Raw genomic sequence first — 6,909 nt, forward strand, 5'->3', positions numbered from 1 at the left:
TTAAATTTCTAAAAATGATATAAGAGGAGAAGAAAGTAAAATTGAATAAATAAAAGAAGATTTGATGGCTAGTTGAGAGCTTTTACTCATTGCTATTATCATATATCTCAACACTAAGTTGTTAAGTTCTACCATGACAATCAGCGCAATATTGTGATTGAGAGCTTCGTCTCTAATCCCGTCTTTAGTTTAATAGTAGCATATATGAGTGTATTGTCACGAACAAAAAGTCCCGCATCGGCTAGGTGTAGGGCCAAAAAGCAGCATTTAAGTCCTAGGCTGCTCACTTCGCTTAAGAGCTCTTTTGAGAGGTGACAAGTGGTATCAGAGCAGATTACTGTCTGCTAGGTGTGTGGACTCTCCATGGTCCAGTGAGACCCTATGAGAAACTGATCCATGACGAGAGCGTCACGTGATTGGGCGGAAGAGAATGTCATGGACAAAAAGTCTCACATCGGCTAGATGTAGGGCCAAAGAACAGTATTTAAATTCTGGGCTGCCTACTTTTCTTAAGAGCTCTTTTGGGAGTTGACAGTATAGTAAAACAAATAATTAATATCCATCCCTTATATTTTAATGCTCACCTACAACAATATGAAGTAGAAAACAACTAAGAAGAGAATGATCGAGTACTTTAACCTCACAACGAAACAATGTCGGCATGTCACTCACTACGAATGGTTATTACCAAAAGCCACAATTTAGAGAAATGAAATGAATCCTTCAATTCCTCGAAGCATGGAGAAAATACTATGACACACGGTAGACAGTGTGGATCGCACCACACTGTCAAACATACGAAGTAGTACAATACGTCGGGACAACGGACGTAATATCTTCTCCTAAGATTGATACAACCACTTTCAATCTCCTAAATGCATCATGACAAGATGCCCATTTTTACAATAATTCCAAGCTTTATTCCATGTTTAAATCAATTTTTTTTGTTTTGTTTCAAAGTACACAGTGCACCAACCGATCAACTCTCCCGAACCATTTTACCATACATCCCAAAAAATGAAGCTTTTTTTCCCCCTTACAGGCTTAAGAAGAAAGAAGAAAATCAATGAAAAGATAGAATCATAATTAATGAGCTTTTGCAGAGAAGCTTCATGGAAATAAGAGTGAGAGCAGCCAACAGATGGGGCCGAAGGAGAGAAGCGGGCAAGGAGGCAGATGAGCTGCATGCCGTCCTGATGTGATTTTTCGCTGAAACTGGGATGGAGTGTGCGGGGAAGAAAAGAGCATGTGATTCGGCATTGGATTTATCGCAGGATCCACTTCTCCAGCATATATATCTGATACTATGATGGTGTTCCGCTTGGCTTTTCGAGTGATATGAGGTCTGCACACTTTTCGTGCACACTACAGCTTGAGAGTAGGTGGCCCAATCCAAGGCTGAGTTATTATTATTTTGGATTAAAATCAGTGAGTTACTGAGATTGAATGTAAATGTGTTTAGGAGATATGTATGAATTATATGAAGCTATTAATCAGATTAATATCTTAATATTATATGTGACATAATCAGAATAATTCACTATATGTTTGAAGTTGTAGAGTTTTACCTTGAGAGATGATGAGGTTAAATAAGTCTGAGTACTAGGTTTATACAGCAACAATGAAAATAAGAGTTGGGCTACAATGACCATACGACAATACTTAGATCACAAAAGTCACTAATGCGAGCTTCCGAGTCTTCTTCGAAAGTATCAGCTTAACTTTTGACTTTCTCCTGCCTCTTCTAGTAAAAATATGGATTAATTTATAGCTCTTAAAAATTGCATTATAATAAATTTAGCCTAAATCCCAAAATAACTCATAGAACAAATGATATTGATTCCTAGACCATGTCGTTTTTTCAATATCTTAGACTCACAAAATTCATTTTATTGAGACGGTTTGATTTGACTATGGATATGCTAAATTTAAAGATCATTTGACATTTCAATTAGTGTTTTGAAACTTATTACTATGTTTCAAATGCTTGGTTTAAGTTCATTTGGATTCAAACTTAATCTTTTTCAATGTCATTGGGCTCATGTCTTCGAGATGTTCTATTTGACTATAAAGCTATTGATATCGTAGCTTAAATGATATTGATTTGACATAGAATTTTTTCTCATGCACTGTGCATCGAGATTTGTGTGGGGGCGAGTAAATTAATTTATGGTGACTTATATATATCCTGCATGAATTTTCTAGGGCAAAAATGTTTTTTTGAGGAGAAGCTGCTGAATCATTTTTAAAAAGATTAAGAAAATTAATTATCATTATTTAATAATCATAATCAGTTTTATCTAACAATATTACTACAATTCATTCATGCATTAATAACATAGTATGATTAATTAACAGTAATCAGCTCTAGTCAAAATAAAATCAAAGAATTTTTTTTCAATTTACAACAAATTATTTTCTTTAATAAACAACAAAATCAATTTGCCATCAAGCAGAAAAGCAGATCTTGATGGCCCCAATCAAATATGCCTTTAAAGCTTCATTATATATATATAATTTGTTTTGCTCCCAAAATTAAAAATTTTTGGATTGAAAATTTTAACGAGCATTTACTTGCTTACTAAACAATTCTTGGAAAATAATTTTTTCCTGTCTGTGGGACAAGGGGTCTCTGTAATCATCAATTTATAGTGAATTTTTATAATTGGGTCAGACCCAATGGTTTTTTTCCTTTACTGATTTTTCACGTAAAAATTTCTGGTGTCATCACAGGTCGATTCTTTTTTATCTAAATGTGTGTTGAATCCTCGTGCAACGCTAAGACGATAATCCATTACCGCCGCGAATTTTCCAGTACGCATCAATCCCAAAATTAATTTTGTTTTGGATTGAAAATTCTAACGAGCATTTGCTTGCTTACCAAACAATTCTTTTGTACATAACACCTAAATATTCATATTTACATACATACCAATTTACCATTACATTAAGACTATTATCATCATTATTTTTTGTCTAAAGTAAAATATAATTTTTCATGCATAATTTTATGGCACGAATGATGTTATTAATGTAAATATCAAAGTATGTACTTTGGGTGTTAGATATGTAAATAGATAAGAATTGCGTGGTATGAATGTAAATTTTCCAAATTTTCAAAAAGCTAGCACGTACTTGGCGAGCATGAAAAACTCATGGAGTCGCTCGTTTAATTATATGAGAATAGGTACGATAATTTTATTGCAAATAACATAACAAGCATACAAATGAAAAATTATACATATACCGTTAACAACCTAAAGATTATGGTATATCTTAGCATCAATTGAGGCGAATTTTACATGTTTATGTTGAAAAAAGTGAGATAAATAAAGATAATTTTCAACATTAAAAAAATTTATTGTTGAAATTCAGAAGAATGAGAAATAATTTTATTGATATAAAAGGGATATAAAATAACATTTACATGAATCCTATAAAAGAAATAACAGGACATGAAAGATGTGGCACCTAATATCTTCAATTAATCAATTCATATTAATTATTTGGAGATAGAATAAACAACATAAAATAAGAACGCCTGAAATAGGAAAGGAAGCAAATATAACCTAAGAAAATGAATCTAAAATAGAAAAGGAAATAAAATTATGTCAGGAAATAAATCTAATCATCATAAATTCTAATAGTAATAAATTATTTTCTAATATAATGTCTAATAGTTCCCCTCAAGTTGAAACATAATTGAAAATTATGCTCAATTTGGATTTTGAAAACATCAGATAATGGACGAGGAAGATCCTGTGAAGTAGAATTTGAAGTCTTTATCTCGTACTACGGTTATCTTTGATTGCAGTTTTTATGATATTTGTAGGTAGGCGGAAGACTCCTGCAAATAATGTTGCAGAGGAATTTGTAAGGAAATAAACAACTTGCAGGAAAAATCGAATTCTAGTTGACTGTGATTGTCTTTGACTGCAGTTCCAGCAATATCTGTAGGTAGGCAGAATGCTCCTACAGGTAATGTTGCAGGGGAGTTTGCAGAGAAGTAGATTACCTGCAGAAAAAACTGACTTCTAGTTAACTGCGGTTGTCTTTAGCTGCAGTTCTTACAATGTCTGTAGGTAGACGGGAGACTCCTATATGAGAGTTTGTAGGGAAGTAGACAACTAACAAAAAAAAAATGCAGTGTATGACATGCAGAAAAATGAAAAGCTCAGGAGGAAGGCCTGATATAGAAACAAGCTCCAAAGGATGGCTGATGCAGGACAAACTCTAGAAGAAGGTCTGCTGTAAGATATTCCGAAGGAGGGCCTGATGTAAGAAAAAATTATGAAGAAGGGTCTGATGCAGGAAAAGGCCCTGGAGAAGGGTCTGTTGTAGGAAGAATTCAGGTGGGGACCTGCTCAAGGAAAAGCTCCGGAGGAATGTTTGCTGCAAGAAAGATTATGGAGGGTTTGATGCGAAAAAGCTCCAGAGAAAAGCTTGCTACAGAAAAAAGTTACGGTGGCAAAGGAAAAAACAGAGAAAGGCCCGTGTAGAGTTTTTTGGCAGCATAGAAAAAAACCGACGAAGTAGGGCATGTAGACCGATTGTTGGGAATCCATTCAAGAATACAATCAGTCATGCATCAATAATAGCATTTTTCGAGTCGCTGTTTTGTAAGAAAACCAACGATGAACTCCTCTGTAATAAACTTCCTTTCGTTTCCACCATTCACGGATGTGAAATGACGAAATACGCCATAAAGACGGCTGCAACCGCAACTTCTTGCAGAAAGGAATAATAATTGAAACTTGCAGGGGGCAAAAATGGCAAAAATAGCTCCTCCCCTCTGTCCAATTTTATTGCGAAGACATGTCCGGGAAAATAACTTTCCCTCGGTTGGGAGTGCTACTGGAGAGAGAAAGTCTCGCTCTCCGAACAACTGTAGCGGCTCTCCGATTAGGATTTCCACAAGGCAGAGAAAAAGCAAATTACACCTAGGAAATTCTGCTGACAGAGAAAGCTGCAAAAAAGGGCAGCTAGAAACACAAATCCTCCTAACGCCTCACAGAGAAGGAAAATACTGCAAGAGAAAGGGCCGGTGACAGATCAAGCTCTAGAAAACAACGCTGGATTTTTGTAGAAGAACAATAGGAAACGACAGGAAGCAGTGCTGGATTTCATGGAAAAAGCGGCTTTGTTTCCTGCAAATAGGAAGAACAAAAGAAAAAAAAAACTGTTTGTTTCCTGCGGGAAAGTCCTCTGGGTAAGAACAATGGGAAAGTCATGCAGAGAAGAACAACGAGAAAGTCATGTGCCTCACAGAGAAGTCATTGACACACAACTCATCATCACAAAGGTCGTCAATGAGAGGGAGAGCCGATAGACAGAGGTCCGACAAAAATGTTGTCAGGAGAGGCCGCTAGTGAGAGGGCAACATTAATCCACGGTTGGTTGCCCATGCGATATACCCTTGATGAAGATCTCAAGGACGTCATCACTCTAGATGTGCTCAAATCTCGTGATAAGAAGGTCCAAGACTGGAATATAGGGATTGACTATTCAGCGGAGGGAGTTCCAGCGTCTGGAATTACTTGTCGGAAGGATCAGTGGCAACAACCTTTAGAAAACCGATAGGGAAGTGGGGAACTAGTAGTAGTTAGAGTGAAGAATGGTTGTAGCTAAGGAACCGACGACTATAGATCTATATTGCAGAGATGTGCAATAGTTCCTGATGGGGGAAAAAAATTTACCGGGAAGCCAACAACAAAAAATTCTCCACGAAATAGATCTCTACGAGAGAAAAAAATAGCAAGAAGAAAAACTGTTGGGAAACTGTCGCTTGCTTTCTGGAGGCCAGCAGAGTCGAAGCTCCCAACTTGGGAAGGGCGGGTCGACAGACCAAGACTGCAGAGGGAGAAGAAGAAAAAATCATTGTTTCAAATACCAAGACGAGTGTCCCTCCCTTCCTGCACGACTCTGGAAGGAGAACCAGTGGCTAGGTTACGAAATTAGGCTTTGATACTGTGCTGAAATTTAGAATAATGGGGATAATTTTATTGATATAAAAGTTGGCATAAAATAACCCTTACATGAATCCTAGAATAGGAAAAACAATAATAAAGAAATAATTTGAAAGAAAAGAAATAACACATACTATCTTCAATTAATCAATTTATATTAATTATTTAGAGATGAAATAAACAACACAAAATAGGAAAGGAAATAAATCTAATCCAAAAAAATAAATCTAAAATAAAAAGGAAAATAAAATTATATAAAGAAATAAATCTAATCCTCATAACTTCTAATAGAAATAAATTATTTTCTAACATTAATATATGCATAAAGGATATTCTTATGAATATCTAATTTTTCAGTTAGCTAAGTCAACCTCTAATGGAGGCAAATTATCCAAAAAAAACCTGCAAAATTCAAGTTGCGGCGGATCCAGTCTATTATAAATATCATACTTTTAAAAAAATAAGTGTAACTTCATGAATAATATCTTGATTAGGTGTAAAGCCAGAATATTTTGACTTAAATTTTATCATAATTCTTAAGAACTTACATATTTAATTAACACCCATAGTTTCATATTTACATTTATAGCCCTTTGATGTCAAAAACTTATGCATGGAAAATTGTTAGATATGCAAATACATAGGAAAGCAAACAATAGTGGTATTATAGATGTAGTTGAGTTTTATGGATGTAAATATGAAAATTTAGAGTTAGATATTTAAATACATAAGAATTGTGAGGCGTCTATGCAAATGCCCCTATTTTTATTAATTAATCATATGGCACAATCTTCTCAAAACAAATATATTAGTAATAAAATGCATCATGATCAACTATAAATTAATCTGGTCTAACCTAAATAAACCATTCCGATCAACCCAATAACTTCTGCACAGGGAACATTATTTCTAATTAAAAATTCTGCCGATTAAACTAAGATCA

The sequence above is a fragment of the Phalaenopsis equestris genome, unplaced genomic scaffold (assembly GCF_001263595.1).
Source record: "Phalaenopsis equestris unplaced genomic scaffold, ASM126359v1 Scaffold000419, whole genome shotgun sequence".
Lineage (NCBI taxonomy): Eukaryota > Viridiplantae > Streptophyta > Magnoliopsida > Asparagales > Orchidaceae > Phalaenopsis > Phalaenopsis equestris.